Genomic DNA, 17,500 nt, shown 5'->3' with positions numbered 1-17,500 from the left:
ACAGCTAACTTCATTCTGGGAAACATGTGGGAAGGTTAAACATCAAGTCAAACGAATGCATATCATGTGCAATATTGAAATTGTAATTTTCGAAACCAGCCTGAGTTTCCAAAAGCAAAAATCTTGCTACGTTTTCTTTTAAGGTTTCATGTAAAAAATCTACAAGAAAAAAGTCGTACCTTACTTGAAAATCATCTTTCTGCAAATGCAAATGACTCGAAGCAGAAATTTTTAGCTGGAAGACTGTATAAAATTGGTATGAATAAATTTCACCACAGGCTATATACAAAGCGCGCTCCTCGATATTGCTTTACAACTTGAATTAGCCCTGAAAAATAGCCTACCTGATTCTGAGAAAGAGAGGGGAAGATTAATAACAAGCCAAATAATTGCGTAACGTAAATTTGCCAGTTTTCATCGGGCGACACAGTTAATCGTTGGGCGGGAAAACATGTTTGCTTAACATAAATTATCAAAGTTCAATAATATCCTGCATTTATAAATTAAATAGGTTTAAAAAGTTAGTATTGCAATTTCAGTTGACTGCCTGTTCGAAACTCGTTTCCAAAAGTAAAACTTAGTCTTTCTACGTTTTCTTTGTGTTTTTTGTGGTTTCACATAAAAACGCAGAAGATAAATATGGTATCGCATTTGTGGGTGGAAATGACTTGAACCGGAAATTTTTAGCTGGAAGACAGGTGCTATGTTCGACTCAAAGGAACGAAGAGAGATGCTTGGGTATAATAAAACTGCACAAGAGGAGAATGATGGACACTGTTTACTATTCTACAGCTTGCGGTAGCGCTTTAAACTGCCTAATTCATTCTGAGAAAGATTCAACAGCAAGCCAAAGGATTACATAACACAAATTTGCTTTTAATAGTCTTATGATCAATTTTTATACGGGCGCAATATGAATTGTAATTGTAATTTTCGAAACCAGTTTCCAAAACGCGGAAAAATGAAAACTCCTTCTCGGTTTCGTGTGTCCGCAAGTAAAAATGTGTTACCTGCATTCCGCATATTTCAAATGCAAGGAAAATAAAGTATGCTTAAGTGTATGAAAACAGAAACCTCTGGTCCTGTAAGATCATCCGAAACATTAAGAAGATGTGTTGAGATGCGTAAGACAGAGCTTGAATGAATAGATGTCTTCAATTCTTTTTAGGAGGTTGATAGCTGCTTTAACCTACAATCAGTGGCAAAAGTAGTTGGGACGCTAGTGTCAGAATGGGCCTATACACACGTACGCTCGTGCATACAGCTGAAATCCGGGAATCCTTATTCCATGGAGGCATTAATTGTTTTTTAGTCATTATAAAATCGGACCAAGTTTTTTTAAATTTCGAATTAAACTGCATGGCGTTTCTCTGTGTGAGTATTTCCAGTATCCGGCTTTTCATTAACCCATACAGGCCTGGCCAAACGGATCCAACATCATCCAACATTGTTGGACGCTGTTGAAAAGTGTCGAACGAGGTGGTCAAACGAATGCACCAGGCTGGATCCAGAATTTTGGACTCAAGGGCCTGGAAACAAAATACTTCCAGAATTCTTAGGAAACAAACTCACGCCATGTTGCCGTTTTCAAGTTTCCTTTAAAATATCAATAGAGTAACTCTCTGTGATAGCAAGAGGATGGCTATTCCAGAATCTGGGAACTGCAACAGCAAATGCCCGGTCTCCAAAGGTCTTGCAACATACAGGTGTCAGTGATGAACCTTGAGAAGACCCAGGGCGTCACTGCGTAGGGAGTAGCGTCCAGGGGTCTTGACTTGCAAAAGATCCTGCAAATACATTGGCGCCATGCCCCTGAGAGCTTTGAACACAAGAAAGGCTATCTGTTCGAAGAGAGATTGCTTATGCTTTCGTCGCTCAGACATTCAAGACTTTGCTGGTTCACCATTCCGTAGCTTAAACTGACGTGCCAACGCGCGAAACATATGCAACGAATCAACCATTACCATGGATACCGATAGCCGCAGCGCACGCGCGCGTGCAACACTGTTGAATGTGATGGCCGAACCGTGAATGCAACACTGTTGTTCATACCTTAGAACAAAAGAAACGTTGGGTGATGTTAGAGACGATGTTTGATGGAAATCAAACTTCGTTCAACAAATTTCAACGTCATACAACATGGTGGCCAAACGAGTGCAACATGTTCGATTCAACAATGTTGGATGAGGTTACACTAACATGTTCAGTGGACCCGTTTGACCAGGCCTTAACGGCAAGAAACGTAATAGTGCACGAAAGGAAAAAAAACACTCTACTCTTCGAAGCCCCCACACAGTGTCATTCTTCAGTATCACCAGTCCCCCAGTTCCCGGTTATTTTTTTAAGGATATGATGATGATGATGATGTTATAACAGAGTTTGCGATGTCTTGCCCTTTGCTTGTAATGTAAACGTCCTGTTTGTGTTGTAGCTTGCTGCAAAGAAAACTCAGCATCAGATGGGTAAAATAAGCAACTAACTACTACATTTTCCTTCGCATTTATTTATTGAATTGTCCTTTGAAAATAGTCGGAAATGGCATTTCCGTGACCCTAAATTTCAACATTTTCTGGGGAGCATGCCCCTAGACCCCCCTACTTTGGAGCGCCTTTGGCCTTCGCCCCTGGAAACGGATTCAACTTGAGCCTGGATTTAACCATGGAGCTGTTCGAGAAGCCGCTGTGGGGATGGGGTAAGTGTTGTACATGAAATGACTGTACCTCCATCGGGTGGACGGGTGGAGTTAATTTGACCTCGGACCCAAGCTCCGTGTCCTCATCGGTGATCAGTTGCTGTTAAATTCATCAGCTATCGTGGAATCTGAAGCAGAAAATGCTCATTTCCAGCCAAGTGCGTGGGGATTTTTGACGAAGAAACATTCACGGGGGGTTCGCAAATGAGGTGGCTTTAGCTTTGCGTGAAAAATCTTGCCTGGGATGGATTTTCGAGTCGCAAACCGCCTCTGAGATGACAACGGTCGGAATCGTAGTGTGCAGCCTTGACTTCGTCTTAGAACATTGAAAACAGGGACTTCCCGAAACTGTAAGATAAGCTCCTAAAGGCACAAGAATACACCAGAGGTGAGTCATTTTGATTCATTTTATTGATTGAACGTTAAATTGAGCATTTTTTAGGCTTCATAATCGACTGTATTTTATTTCCCATACAAAGTCTTATAATGCGTTTAAATTCTCAACGGTGACACGAGCTTGGGCTGCCTATGATTACAGAAAAACCCCGATAACGCTGTTGTATATGCTGATAGAGTTCTTATGTACGAGAAAAAGGCGCTTTTGATACTTGGCCCTAACACACCTACTGAAGCTACCAGTGTCTTGCACGTCGTTGGATGGTAAAAAGTTTAGTTTCATCAAGCAAATACCATCGATTTCACTAGTCCGTTTACCATTATTTTGTTTCCGATCTTTAATCCTACTGGTTGAATTCTAATCTTCAAGGTCAGACAGTGAGTGATACGGTCAATGTTTCAGTCGTTAACTTTGATCAAGGACTAGTGATCCCATGCGAAACGGTAAACGACTGGGTTCCCCACTGGGAACGACCGTTTTTGTTTAAATTATTGAGAAAAAAATTATTGTTCACAAGGAAAACAATCAATATCTAAAAAACGTCATTTTTGAGTCTGCTTAAGAGTAATTAGTAAAAGGAGAAAGGTGAGACTGATTAAGAATAAATTTAAGAGAATATATGTTGGTTACATCTCAAATTTATCAAGCTTTTAGCAGTCGGCGCAGCTGTTTAAATACACAAAGCTTTCTCAAGCAATTAATGGCTCAGCCGATTATTTGCTTTTATACAAAATACTCGTTGTTAATCTGCCTCTATATAAAGATTACACAAAGGACAGAATTTTGAAAATTGCATAGAAAGCACGCAAACCTATTTTTCCATGATCTAAACTGTATGACTGTACAATGCTACCTTAAGAACTCTTCTAGCATTCCACTCGTTCGGTCGTAGCCTTTGTAACTATGTGAGACTTTACAATACACTTCATAAGAGGCTATGCTTCCTTGAAACCCGCATCCGAATAGGGTTGTTGAGAGAGAAAACAAAATCGGAATGAAAAAAAAAAAAGAGTATGATCACCGGGTTAAAATGAGCAAAGTTGACACTTCAACCGCGTCTGAAAACTGAGGCAGGGTACATTTGGGCCACTTCTGTAAAAAATGAGTGAAAAAGATTGCTCCACTTTGTCAAATGTCAAACGCACGTCGATTAGTATCTCTTTTGAAGATTTCAAATTCATTTCGGTTTTTCAGGTTAACTGGATTTTTAAAATGTGTTCTTCTTCCCACTCGTTCGTGGCATGAAGCTTACGTTGCGTGTGGTTTTTGCTGATAAATCTGTTGTTTAATTTATGAGCTGTTATCTTGTGACTTTAAAAATTAAGAGCTCTAAAATTAGTATTACCCTATTTTTTTTTTGTAAATAAAATAAAGGAACGAGGAGAAACATTTAAAAAATTACCTGAGGGAAATTTGCGTGACGTCGTAGCCTCTCCTAAAATTGAGTAGGTCAAATAGATTCTGCCTTACAGCCATTTAAACGTGGAAAAGTGGCTGATTTACTTTTACTTGCTTTAAGGTAAGAAAACTTTATTGCGGATATGTTTTAAGGGATCAATTTAATTGAAAAGAACCTCCCCGGTCGATTGTGTCATGACGATGCAGTACGAACGTATCTCATTAAGGTCTGTAACTATGATTAGCGAAGCGGTAACTATCCGTGACAAGTGTTTAAAACTAGGGAGCTTTCATTCCAGAACGAGTTCATTTGTCTTCATTCCACTGATCTCTACACTTCTTTCTGTTGTGAGATACACAAAAAAAGAACATTTCGGAATGAGTTCATTCCGGTCTTCAATCCGATTACAATTCTCATTCTGGTACGACATTTCATTCTTGTATTTTGCAAACTAGCGTTGAGGGAAGTTACAAAACGCAAACGGTTTTTGTTCATTTTCAGGCAATCAACACTCCTCGATTTCGTTCTCTACCACAAAATGGCCTTATTCACTGTGATTATTTTACTCTTTTTAGCGCATATGTTTTTATTGCGGCCGATTTACACGGAACGACTTTAATCGCATGCGACAAACTTACAAAAGGCTTACTACTTGTTTACGATTGATTGTCCTGTACGTCAGGGAAAATGTCGTAGTATTTTAAAACATGTTTTAAAACTTAGAAATTCAACCTTGCCTTATCACAAGACGATAAACCCCTCCCAACTGAAAATTTCTGAAAAGACAAATCTTCAGCTGTTCTAATAACTAACTAAACTAAAATCTGAAAAGGATCGATAATTCTTGATGACGTCACATGAAAACCAAGAATTGATACCCCAATACATCCTTAAACGGAAATGTCATAAGCTATAATTAAGAATATTACAAGAATATTTTCAGCCTAAAATCGGCAGAAAAATAGGAATATTCAGCCTGGGCCGGAAAAACAATATTCTTACAAAAACGAAAGAGTGTATTATAAACGCGATCTGGTGCTTGCGGTTGATTGAAAACTGCCGTTTCTTGCTGCGTGAGGTGGAGGCAGCTGTTTGACGTCAGGCAGGGAAATGTACGGGAACATCTTTGTAAATTCGTCGGCTAAGTTGAGAGTTATTCTTTGATATTTCAAAACGTGAACATTTTACTGATGGTCCTGTCAACTTGTTTCTGTAAAATTTTCTAGACCTTTCCTGAGCAGATATAATAATATAATTATTAGGTTCACACCACTGTTTTTTTGATCCAAAGGTTCAGTGATCAATGCAAAATGATTATTATTGTTCCTTACTTAAAACTGGTATTTTTTGGACCTCTGTCAGCTAAAAAAAACCATTGCTGTTCATTGCTTATAGACTAATCGATTTCCGTCTTCTTTTTGTAATCCAATAGCAACAATGAGGATTGAATCGAAATGCCTAACCATGAAAGCGAGACGTTTTTCCCAATGTTTAATTAATGAGCAAACTATTCTCAGTATTAATACTGGAAGAAGAAAAATAATTTCTCCGTAAAGGAGGGCTGACCAATGTTTCAGAAACATTCTTCTGAAAAAAACCTGGTTGCCGGAGAAATTTTTTTGTAGGCAATTGGTTTTCGCTGTTTCGTGTTTCGTGTATTTCACCTCTCAAAGACACAGCTGTTTATCTTTATTCGACGTTTGGAATTCATTTATTTCTACGTGTGTGACGGTGTTAGCAATGTCCCGAAACGTTTGAATGAGGGGGAGAAGACAGTGGAGGTAATGTTTCAGTTCTCACCACTCGGAAAATGCTTAGTCACAAGTTAACACTTTATTTTGGTAAGAAGGTTCATTCTTGGGTTGCACGTGACGTCATGAAAAAATAAAATACAAAACTAAAGAGCCTTTTGAGTTTTTATCTTGATCAGCTACGAGAGGTGTTAAAAATATATCTCTTTGCATGTTTTCAGCTCGGTACCGTGCTTCGTTTCGAAAATAGAGCAGTTTGAATTTCAGAGTTTTTCACAGTGCGTGACATGTTGACGGCTTTCGAAAAATATGCCAGTTGCATAAAAACATCAATTTCCCTCGTGTTTTTGTGGCCTAAACAGCCAATATACTAGTAGACGTGTCTATGCGAATGTTTTCTAGTTCATTATACAGCAGGGAGTGTTGAAGACAGCCAAACTAAATTCCATTTGTCTCTACAGGTTTCCGGCCGCCATGTTGGTGTACTTCAGCGGTACACCAACATACATACATACTCCCTAAAGAGGGTTTTTCAGTTACAAGTTAAATAAAAAATACAAAGAACAATAATTGATATATAAATAAGAATAAATAAGCAATTAACTAATACAAATCTAAATTATGTGTTTTCCTAAATTGATAAAATTAAGTTAAAAGTAATTGTTTGGTCAGTTTCGATTTAAAGGCCTTTACAGAATTTACATTTTTAAGATCATTACATGGCGCCTCCATACTAAACTCTACAAATTTGAGTTTAAAATTTCGCCGAATAACTCAAGTACGGAATATCGCACAGCCCTGAGACTTGGACCCGTTGTTTATTTATTCCTCTTCTATAACATTTCCATTTCTTGACTCAATGTTTTAAATGGTAAGCGATTTATGTTTCCTTTACAACAAAATTATAGACTTGATTTTCACTTAGGACACCAGCACAAAACGGAACGTGATGCATGCAAACAAACAAGATAGGACAAGGATAAAAAAAAAATCCCTTTCCTAGAGCTTGGTAATGACTGCTAATGTCGCGATACAGTTCTAAGAGAAAACGAAATTTACGAATGAATGTGTTTGTTCTTCTAAGTTTAAGCAGCTCATTCTACTAGTGTTAACGCATTAGCTTAGGCTTCTTGATTGCTGCCATGTTCACTGGAAGAATCACAATTCTAGGCTTGTTTGTCCATTTGTTTCCCTATTACAAATCACGCTGTAATCCAGGGGAGACGCAAGGCTACTACACAGTCGAACGAAGAGCTACCCTACTTAAACTAATCACCTTCTAGAGGGTTTAACAGCAGCATTCTTTTTGGGTGCTCCCTTGCATAGATGCCAATTATGTTATCTAGGTCCAATGTGATGTCTGTGTGGACATGCAAAAGAATCCGTGCGGACAAGCGGTCTGATCCTGTACGGCTTCGTTTGTTAGTTTTAATCTCCTTCAAAGCGGAATGAGCTCTTATCCACAGTTGCTGCAGACACTGGCAACATCAGCGTCAAGCGGAGAATTTGTGCCATGTTGCAATTGGGGTAGAAAGACACACTGATTTCGGTTAAGGTGTTTTCGACGGTTGATGGTGGACTTGTTACCCCTTGCCATTCTCTTTTCCAGAGAATAAGTTCCTGTTTAAAGCTGTATGGTGATGGCAGGTCTCCGCTGAAGAAATTTTTAATGACCACCTCATCCTCCCTTTGAAGGTGTTGAACGTGGCAGGGTAGCAAATGAAGGGTCTTCATCGCTATGGATGTTGCGTGAGAAAATATTGAGCTTAGATCCATGATTAGATGATCTAGGTAAGGGATAAAAACTGATTACATGAAATACTCAGACGCAGAAACAGCCACTACGTTATTTCTGTGGGTCTGTTTGCCACATTTTCGAGGAACTGATAGTTCTACGTCAACGCTATTTGCCATTGCTGTGGCTTTTGTCCAGATGCCTTGGAATGCTGTTTCTGATGTCTTGACTTTCTAATGCTTTTCAGTTCCTGCACAACAAGCGACACTCTGTTGTAGGCGGTGATCACGTCTTGGCTTGGCCCTTGTAGTAATAGGCTCAAACCTCTCAAAAAGTTTTAAAGTAAAGGTTAACATGAAACGCAACAATCCACCTACTGCTACAAAGTTGCGTCAGAAGGCCATGAGCTTCAGTGACAGACTTCGTCTCCCAGGGTCCGTTCCCGGATGATATGGAAGCAAGGCGATCAATTAGAAATTCATGAAGTAGGGCGATGCCTTGAAGTGCGACTTGTCGGTCAACCCATCTTGTGTCGCATAACATTTTCACTTTCTTGATTCTTCTTTCAGGTACTTCGCCTCCTGTCTGATTCTTTTCACGACTTATAGCTGAGATACACTCCTCTAGTTTTCTCTGCTTTTTGGGTGAATACTTGTAGAAAATCCCTACCTGTTTGACTGTATCGAGCATTACTTGCATTTGATTCAGTTGCAGGATTTAGTAACTGCAAGATTGAGAGATCATGGTTCATGCAGTAGTAGTATTTAGCCTTGGGGTAGACTTGCTTGATTCTTGCAGCACAGCCTTTGTTAGCCCCTGCCATGTTACCCGCACCATCATATGACTGATATTTACAGTTTTTCATGTCAAGTCCAACCTGGTCGGTTTTCTGTACAGTTTGTCTGGCCAGAGCCTTGTCTGTGACCTCTTTACAGTCAATAAAATCGATTAACCTTTCCACAGGCTTATTGTTCGCCAGGTATCGAAGAACAGCTCCGAGCTTCTCTTTGTTGCTAACATCAGTCACCTCATCGGCTTGAACTCCAAATAGAGGACCATGTTGTTGCGCCTTGACTTTATCAATTATTTTGCCTTGAATATATCTTTTTATACAGAGCAAGAGGTCGTTCTGGGTTGTTTTAGACGTGTATTTTGCGTTCTTTGCACAGGTTTCCAGGTGCTGCTTTAAGACGTGATCTCCAGACTGACAGCAGAGCGAAAGTGGTGATTTCAGGGCAATCTCTTGGCGGCCACAAAATTCTAAACACCTGAGTATAGATCGTAAAACCTCTCTGTTTCTTTCCAATTGCTCTTTATCTTCTTTAGCTTTCTTGTCCAACATGAGATCAACTCGAGATGCTTTGTTGTCCATAGTTACAACAAAATTCCTCGTTAAATCTGCAGAGGCTTTATGATAGCTGCATACAATACTGTTTCAATTCACCGGTGGCATCCTCCCAGATACTGTACACCTGCGTGATGAGAGTTTTTGCACGCCCACCAGGTGTACTTTTAACTGGAAGGAGAAGACAAGCTAGGCAGAACACACCATCTTCTTTTTCATCATTGCAAATAAACTCAAACTGGGTACTGGTAAAGGTACACCTTATTTAACGTCAGAAGTTCCTTTACTCTCTAGAGAATATTCTCCCAGGAAGCCGACGGTAAACCACTGATGCTGGCAACAGCGCCGTCTAACACCTGCTTTCTTCTGTTTATCTTTGTACGCCTTGCATGAGTGGAAAACTAAATGATTCTGGAGGGACTCTGTTTTTGATCAATTTGTGCTTCGTTTCATCATCACGGTTGATGATTTCTTGTGCAATTTTTCCTAAAAGGGAAAAGCTTTCCTATGAAATATTATGCACTTCTGAGCTAAATGGCTTTGATGGTTCAGCATCGTTCGTTTACCGTGAAATAATTGATACCTTCATGTTTAGACGATGAAGTATTGAGGTTTCTGTTGTCAAAAACGTCCTCTTTTCCTCTCTTGAATATGTCATTTATCTTTGATTGTTTAGACTTTTGTGTCTTCTCAGGTGCTTGCGAAACTTCCCCCTCTTCAGTAACAGGACGTTTAATGGCTTTGATGGTTCAGCATCGTTCGTTTACCGTGAAATAATTGATACCTTCATGTTTAGACGATGAAGTATTGAGGTTTCTGTTGTCAAAAACGTCCTCTTTTCCTCTCTTGAATATGTCATTTATCTTTGATTGTTTAGACTTTTGTGTCTTCTCAGGTGCTTGCGAAACTTCCCCCTCTTCAGTAACAGGACGTTTGGGGGTCCGTGATGTTGTTCTTGAGCGGGAGTTTCACATTTAAATGGCGAACTTGGCGTTGATGCCTTTTCTCCATCCATGCTTTGTCTCTGTGGTAGAGTTTCGTTAAATTTATTTGGCAAGAAAACGAAGTGATTGGGTTGAAAAGGAGCATTCGGGGTATTGTCTAGGCATCCATCCCTAGACCAGAGAACAGAATTGTCCGGCATCTTCCCGCTTGTCGATACCCTTGGCCTGAGATGTAACCATTCAAAAGTGTCCGTATTCCTTTGTTACAGTCTGAGTAAGCCACATAGATTCTTCTCTGAAGGGGGGAGGAGAGGGCCATTACATTTAGCAGTGTGTTCCATCGCCCACTATGACATGCTAAAAGAGCTTCTTTTTCCACTGCCTTCTTTCTGTCTTTGGTCTGGTATAAAATGTTTTCGCCTTCATCCGATAACAACATGACGTTGTTGTCGTTTTGAGAAAACAGCGTTATGGTTGAATTATTCCCACGATGTGCCAACTTCGGGTGTGTAGTATAGAAATCAGCTTGACTATACAACTCACAAGCTGTTATCAATCGAAGCGGTCTTCCAAGGTTTTCGTTTCCTGAAAGATGGAAATTAGGGAAAAACTTACGTTTCCAAAAAAACGTATAAAACGTACGAAAGGCGAACAAACAAAGTTAACTAACAAACAAAGTTAACTAAAACGACTAGAAAAAATTATTTAGTCGATGCTGAAATGATTTTTTTTAAGCTTAGGGAATTCGTTTGTTTTTCGTTGATGCGTGTTGTTTGTTGTGTTGCATGTTGTGAGAGATAAATACCCGCTCCTCTGGTCAAAATGTACACAAAAAGCAACAATTGACTTATGGCCAGGGAAACTGCATTGTACAAACAATCTCCATTTCCTGTTGTAATGATTGCTCTGAGGCTTTGGGGCACATCATCTGGCAAAGACATTCTGCCATAGTATCGTATATGTTGCCCCCTGTAGGAAATTTCCACTCCATATTTGACTTGAAGGCAATCTCTTCTGACAAGTGGAAATAGAGCGACTCTATGCCAGCCATGTAATTACAAGACATCAGTTGAATTACCCGTCTGGAAAGCATAGTGATGATGGCAACAAGCCTTTGAGAAAAATAATGTAGTACGTGAATTGGTAATTAGGTTAGGACGGATTACTTTCTTCAGTTCGTGACTGTAAAGGAAGTCACGAAAACATATAAATGCATATAGATCGTTTTCACGTGACGTCATCATTTTCTAAAATCGAAAACTAAAGAGCCACGAAAGTTTTTATCCTCATCAGGCATAAGAGGCGGTAAATTTGTATCCATTTGCAATTTTAAAGCTCAATAGCGTGCTTCGTTTGGAAACCAGAGCATTTTGAATTTCTGAGTTATAGCGGTGCGTGACACGAGGCGACGATCAAGTTTATTGAGAAATATATATTTATCTCATGGTTTTGGGCCTTTTTAGAATTTAAAGCATTAGGAAAAGTGCTTAAGTAAATAGCTGTCTGTTCAGTACAGATGATCACTCGCCTAGATAGCCAAAGTTAGTAACAGATGTTGACACTATTTTCCGGCCGCCATATTGGTGCACCACAGATGTGCACCAACATGGCGTTTTCATACTGCGCTCTGTAAATTTCTGCGAAACATTTCGACGAATATCTGAAGTTTGGGGAAACGCACGGGCCTAAAACTTGGAGAAGTCTCTTCTTCGTTTATCTTCTACAACATCACGAAGTCTTGACTTTTTCCACTGGATGGTTTTCGATTTATTTTTTTATTGCGTGACAGTGAAAACGATCTATATGGAAAAAAAGGATTTTGAACAGTTAATTTGCTATACAGTACTGTCAGTCGATCTACGAACAATTTTTATGCTCAGCTTGCGCATTATTCAATAAAAAATCTCTTCAAGTTAGTCACGCAATTCGTTGGTTTGCGTGACAATTCACAAGAAGTTTAAGACAGCTGGAATAAAGCAAGAGTTTTCGAGCGCCTCAAATTCACATTTTCGACATCCATTCATTGGGAAAGGAAGATATTGTGTTTCTAATGGTTTACCTATTAAATCAAGTTGACTAGATGTCTCAAAACGAGATGCTTCCGTGAAGCATATACTGGGTTGCCTGTGGTACGTGTTACAGAAAATCAGAAGGCACTGAATTGTGTAGTATTGAAATACAGCATTCCAGTCTCCGAAGAATAACAAATAAAAGAGAAGCGAGAAACATTGGCTTCTGGGCTGACATGTTGATAATTTTCAAGTTCCCTCACAACTTCTTCACACCACAAGTGTGCCCTCTGACCATCTGACTGCTTTGTAATACTAAAATTCACTGAAGGTAAGCCCTTTCGGGCGGGGTTAGTGTCAGGATGGGAGACCACAACAATAAACCCCTCATAAAACACAAGCATCTGACCGAAAATACTATTAACGCTAACAAATGCGAACTCAGCAAGGTAGAGATTTTGTTAGCTTGCTTTATGCAAAACAAATATTGATGAAAAAGCAAATAACTATTGATACACAGTTTTTAGAAAGAGCAGAAGGAAGTTTCCGGGACGGTCGATCGAGAATAAAATATTAATTTTGAACCGTGAATATAGAATATAAAAAGTTACGATCAGCGACAAACATTTTGGGAGATTTTTGCTACGTTCAAGTAAATTGCAAAATCGAAAGTGACATGGCCGGAATTCAGCGGGCGCCGTGATGAAGTTACCGCGGCATGTTTACTCGCCAAACAGTGAAGCATCTGTGTCAAATGATGGCAAGATACCGAGTTTTTGTAAGTTTCTTTTTCTGTCAAGTGTTATAAAGTTTGACAATGAAATGAGCGAAGTCAAAACAAAGATCACAATCGCCCAACTCTTGTTTATGCAAAGTCAAAATTTACTCTCCAAGACGCGTACGACGTTATTTATCACCAGGTAATTCCATCATTTTGGAAATAGCAGCTACTTTATTATTCATCTGCGTCACAATTTTTCACTGATTTTGGGGCTCATTTTGTTGAAACTCAAGCACGCTTCCAACAGGCCTGTGAACCCTTCCTGCTTACAGAGCGATACTAAAAAACTTCTCCCATATCACATTTCAACCTTAAGCTCGAAAATTCAATACACGACATGATATTATAATTCACAAAGGCAGAAAATACCACAGAATCCTTTTCCAGCGAAAAATTTATTGAAACAAACAACATATTTGCTCTTAGAGGCGAAAACCTCTTCCTATTTCATCGCGTGCGTGAAGACAAGAAACTCAATCGTGTCAAATTACCATGTATTTCAGGTAAATACAGCTCACTTTGATTTCTTCTCGACGGGCGATAGATTGTTGTCGAAGTCCATTACTTGTCGCTTTTACGATTCCAGGTATTTGTTTTCACCGCCTGCCTAGTTTATCCAACTGACTTTCCATTATTGAGCTCCATAAGGGTATATTTTGTTTAAAGATCCACTAAAACGCCATTCGCGTTACATGCCTTTCGACGCCATTGCAGGTAAAGTTTATCATTCTACTGTGTCCATCAGAGAAGTCTACGCATTTCCACTACCCTCTCTATCCTAAGAAAATACGAGCAGAAGGCTCTACAGTCAACTCCCGCGTTGCGGACACCTCGCTATTACGGACACCCCGCTATTACGAACAGCAGCTAAATCCCCGGCGAAAGTTACAGACGTTTGACTGAAATAAACTCCCTCTATTACGGACTCTCGCTATTACGGACTTACGGACACTTTATTCGGTCCCAACGTTACAATTTTATTGTTTTCTCTCTCGTTATAGCGGACACCGAGCAGCATCTTGGAAAATTTGCACACATATCAAGTCTATTTTTTCTGCTTTTTTTATTCATAGAGGGGAGTTTAAGTTGCTAATGAATTTAGTCTCCTTGGCGACAAAGTGGGGGAAGTTGCAATTCAAAGGAGAAGTACACAGAGCCGATTGGAACGATATTTCAAGGCAATGTGATAGCTGATGCAATCACTAGCTGATGTTCAGGCTTTTCCTTGAAAATAGTTTTTTTTAGATAAGGTAGGTTACTGTACTTCAGTACAGTAGGAAACCAAAACGATGGTGGACATTGCTGCAACATACGATGACTGTTTTTTACGTACTTAGTACTGTACACAAAGGGTACGTAACTCCTGTTCTGTTAAGTTCTTTTGTTTGTAAATAAAGTTCTGACGCTCTTTGCGTGCGACAACGGGTCTGAAAAAGTACTGGAGTTAATGAAAATGAACACACCTGTGACCCCCTTCTATAAATATGGTTTAAAATAAAAATTTTCACGCACCCCGCTATTACGGACTCTCGCTATTACGGACACCAAATCGTGGTCCCGAGGGTGTCCGCTATAACGAGAGTTAACTGTATGCACAAAGACACCACTTAGCAGGGTAGTGACAGGCAAGACTTTTACCGACACGGAAAATAAAAATAATAATAACTAGACCCTCCGTGAGGGTACACTTGGTTGCCTGTGGTACGGGCACCGTTCCAGACAATTTTTTTCAAGTTGGGCGGTCATTAAGAAGTCATACCAGACGAGGCCCTTTGGCTCACAGGTCCTCACACGTTTGTTTGACGAAACAGACGTGTCCTTGCGTAATATGTAGCTCTAACAGTGCACGATATTGTTTTGGTATTGTCTATCATTGTAGTGCCATGGTAGAAGTCTTGGGTAAATAGTCTGAGAAGACATGTGGTTACTAGCAAAGTACTGAACCCAGAAAGATTGAAGAAAATAAATGGGAAGTGAGAAACATTGCTTCTGGGCTGACATGTTGATAAACTTCTTTTGACGACAAGTATTAAGCGTGCCCTCTGAGCATCTGACAGCTTTGTAATACCAAAGTTCACTGAAGTTAATCCCTGTTGGGCGGGGTTAGTGTTTGGATGGGAGACCAGAATAATATACCCCTCATAAAACAGAAGCATCGGACCGAAAATACTATCGCTACCAAATGCGAACTCAGCAAGGTACAGATTTTGTTAGCTTGCTTTATACAAAAACAAATATTGATGCAAAAGTAAATAAATAGTGATACACAGTTTTTAGAAAGAGCAGAAGGAAGTTTCCAGGACGATCGCTCGAGAATATTACATATTTACGACATGAAAACAACATTTATTTTGAACCGTGAATATAGAATATAAACAGTTACGATCAGCGACAAACATTTTGGGGGATTTTTGCAACGTTCAATTTTCACGGTTATTGTGCGTTTTGGCTGCACAAATAAATCGCAAAATCGAAAGTGACATCGCCGGAATTCAGCGGGCGCCGTGATGAAGTTACCGCGGCATGTTTACTCGCCAAACAGTGAAGTATCTGTGTCAAATGATGGCAAGATACCGGGTTTTTGTAAGTTTCTTTTTCTGTCAAGTGCTATGAAGTTTGACAATGAAATGAGCGAAGTCAAAACAAAGATCACAATCGCCCAACTCTTGTTTATGCAAAGTCAAAATTTACTCTCCAAGACGCGTACGACGTTATTTATTCTAACCAGGTAATTCCATCATTTTGGAAATAGCAGCTACTTTATTATTCAACTGCGTCACAATTCTTCACTGATTTTGGGGCTCATTTTGTTGAAACTCAAGCACGCTTCCAACAGGCCTGTGAACCCTTCCTGCTTACAGAGCAATACTAAAAAACTTCTCCCATATCACATTTCAACCTTAAGCTCGAGAATTCAATACACAACATGATATTGTAATTCACAAAGGCAGAAAATACCACAGAATCCTTTTCCAGCGAAAAATTTATTGAAACAAATAACATATTTGCTCTTAGAGGCGAAAACCTCTTCCTATTTCATTGCGTGCGTGAAGACAAGAAACTCGATCGTGTTAAATTACCATGTACTTCAGGTAAATACAGCTCACTTTGATTTCGGCTCGACGGGCGATAGATTGTTGTCGAAGTCCATTACTCGTCGCTTTTAAGATTCCATCGCCTGTATATCCAATTGACTTGCCATTAATGATTGAGCTTCACAAGGGTATATTTTGTTCAAAGATCCACTAAAACGCCATTCGCGTTACATGACTTTCGACGCCATTGCCGGTTAAGTTAATTGTTCTACTGTGTCCACCAGAGAAATCTACGCATTTCCCACTACCCTCTCGATCCTAAGAAACTACGCACAGAAGGCTCTATGCACAAAGCCACCACTTAGCAGGGGAGTGACAGGCAAGACTTTTCCCGACACGGAAAATAATAAAACCCACGAAATGAAAACGAGATTCCGACTGGGTTTGGCAACCCAGTAATAATCTACCCATTTTCCGACTGGATTGCCATACGGCAACCCAGTAATTACTCCGCATGAAGCAATGCATGTAATTAAATTTGTCAAATTTTCGCAAACGTGTGCGAAAGATTGTAGTTTCGGAAGTAAAAGGAAGACACAGTATAAAGTAATTAATATCCTCAGCTGAATCATTTCAAGGACAATACATAACTAAAGGTGTGGCTTAATCGCAAATAACAAGCTTCTAGATGATAAACAGGAGTTTTTTTTTTTTTTTCATACAGCTTTTTAAATTAAATTTTACTGCGTATGCAAATTTTGGCGAGGACTTCCCTGTGTTTGGTTGTGTCATATCAATTAAGTTACAAAATTTATTCTGTCAACAGTTATTCGTTTGCCCAGAATTGTGTCAGTATATCTTTTTTTCTGGAAACAGCATGAAACTTGGGGTTTAGTATTTCTGAACAGTTCAGATAAGAAAATAATTGCTCTTGGCCGATTTATAAATACGAGAACGCTAGCGACAGGAATAGTGAAGTCGTCTATAAAATCAAACCTACAACTCGTTTATATGAAATACGATTATCCTTTGGGACACAATAATCGTAACTGTTTTCACAGTTTACGTTTAAAGTGGAAATTTTCCACATGATATAAAATAAAATAAAGAAACTCACCTGGAATGTTTAATCAGGCTTGGCCAAACTTTTTGGTGAGGTGTAGAACGTTCGCTTTAATTTTTTTTTTTTTGCGCCTCCAAACCACTACACCCTATTGACATTGACATTGAGTGTCTGTGCGGCGGGTCGAACCATACGATATTCAAACAGACAAACGATTTAGCGATCAAATTTGCATTTATCTATTTTACGTGGGCTTTAATATGTGACATGCAACTTGTCGTCGATCGCATTTGCGTTGAATTGAATCAGAATGACGTTTAGTTTATCATCATATGACTTCAGGTTTCCT

The 17,500-nt window shown here is 39.4% G+C and overlaps 1 protein-coding gene across 6 annotated transcripts in view; it reads left to right on the top strand.

Annotated features, from left to right (window-relative positions):
* The first annotated feature begins 2,411 nt into the window (after positions 1 to 2,411).
* The window catches only part of LOC138021735 (gamma-aminobutyric acid type B receptor subunit 1-like), a 52,013-nt gene continuing 36,924 nt past the window's right edge, over positions 2,412 to 17,500 (top strand). For 4 of the 6 annotated variants that reach the window (XM_068868728.1, XM_068868733.1, XM_068868727.1 and 1 more), the window contains exon 1: positions 4,481 to 4,608. The gene's annotated coding sequence lies outside the window, so the exon portion shown is untranslated. Of the gene's footprint in view, positions 3,081 to 4,480; positions 4,609 to 13,862; positions 14,304 to 17,500 lie in introns of those variants that run through there. The other 2 variants (XM_068868730.1, XM_068868729.1) reach the window with 2 other exon arrangements.

Source organism: Montipora capricornis, chromosome 10, assembly GCF_036669925.1.
Source record: "Montipora capricornis isolate CH-2021 chromosome 10, ASM3666992v2, whole genome shotgun sequence".
Taxonomy (NCBI): Eukaryota; Metazoa; Cnidaria; class Anthozoa; order Scleractinia; family Acroporidae; genus Montipora; species Montipora capricornis.
The sequence above is the reverse complement of the archived record's forward strand: the minus strand, read 5'-3'. Positions and strand labels throughout refer to the sequence as shown.